Below are 1,661 nucleotides of genomic sequence, written 5' to 3' on the forward strand. Positions count from 1 at the left end.
TCTGAATATTGACTGATAGTGAGGTTTATACTATCCTAACTTTCTGCCACTTCCACAAACTGCTGACCTAAGGAAAAATGCACAGGGAGCACCTGATCTATAAGTTATCTTTCCAGGCCGATAACATCAATACTTTTGATCTCTGTACATAAAAGCTGTTCATTTCATCCAGAGATAAAAAATGCAGGGGGTCCTGGCTGTATGTCTCAGCATTATTTTTTTCTCTGCAGTGTGCAGGCAGACTCTCTGAAGCTGCCCTTTCCTGGCTTAGTGCTGTGTGCCCACTTGGGGTGCTGAAAAATAGCAGGGCAACAATTTTGTTCCAGTGGTCTAGAAGTTTTCCCTGTAAAAATGCACACTAGTTGCCCATTCCCCTGAAGTTGAAAAAGAGAGACATTTCTGCTTAACAGTCCAGCTTTAGTGGTATGGACTTCAGCTCAGTCTGATGTATCATCAGAGTCCCTCCTTGACTACTCCTCAAATAATGAGCTGTGATAAAGTGCTTCTCTCCACTCCCTTGCAGCCTCATCTCAGGCAATCCTCCCTGGGCTACAGCTCTGCTTCTGTTTAGTCAGAAAGACTATAAGATGGATTTATTTTGAGAGTGGTGGTGGTGAGAGAGGAGACCAATATTATTTATCATCCTCTAGTGCCATTATTGCCTCTTAATCCCAGGTGATGACAAGCTGTGAGACATGCAAGTCCAGGCAGAGCAAGAAAGTGAGGAGGGAATATGGTTACTGACGTCAGGGAGCTCTACAGCCTTTCCACTTCCCTCTCCTCTGGTTAGACTGGGCTGCATGTGCCCTTTCTCTATCTCATGAAAAGCAAACACCAAAAAAAAAAAAGCTTTTCAGCATACGATATGCAAAACATAAAAAAAATGACTGTTCAAGAATAACAAAGTAATTGATTCAACGATGCAAATTCAACCCTGAAGTACAGAACTGAAGAGATGCTTATTATGTAAGTTATAGTGGAAACTGCAGATACTAATTTATTCTGTAGAGAAGTACCCAGACTTTACATTTGACTAAAACATTTAAATGTAACACTTCTATTTGGTGTTAATTACTATTGAATGCAGCAGAAAGGCTGTATAAATGTGTTTTTATGAAGAATAAATGCAGGAGCAGTGCCTATACCATGTTAATTGATAACATCACTAAAAAGAAGAGAAAAATATATTAAGAAATAATACTCTGATACCTATATTATGTTAAACAAATACAAAAAGCTGCTGAGAAACTGGAGACCACTAAGGCTAGAGGTTGTTCAAGGAGCTGTTTTTGAATAGGGTTGTTCCAAGTAAGTCCATTCAGTTGGAAAGCTCTCTGGATTATTTATTTTAAATAAAAATATTTCTTATCTGCCTCAAGAATTTCCACGTGCAAACAGGACAAAAGATCAGAACAAACAAACAGGAATAAAAAGCCAAGAGGCCACTTTGTCCCCCCGTCATGTCCCAGAGTAGATCTGGAACTGGCCATTGTCCGTTACTTCCTGGCTTTCAGGCACCAAAGGGCTGTCTTCAAAGCGAAGCTGCGGGGAGCCGTGTGGGCTTTTGGAGAAGTCACGTAGTGTCAGCGAGGACCGGGCCCGTCTCCTGCTGAGCCCCCTGAGCGCTGCGGGCTGTGGCACCCGGGGACGCGTTCGCTGCC

The sequence above is a fragment of the Chaetura pelagica genome, unplaced genomic scaffold, assembly GCF_000747805.2.
Source record: "Chaetura pelagica isolate M959 unplaced genomic scaffold, ChaPel_1.0 scaffold207, whole genome shotgun sequence".
Taxonomy (NCBI): Eukaryota; Metazoa; Chordata; class Aves; order Apodiformes; family Apodidae; genus Chaetura; species Chaetura pelagica.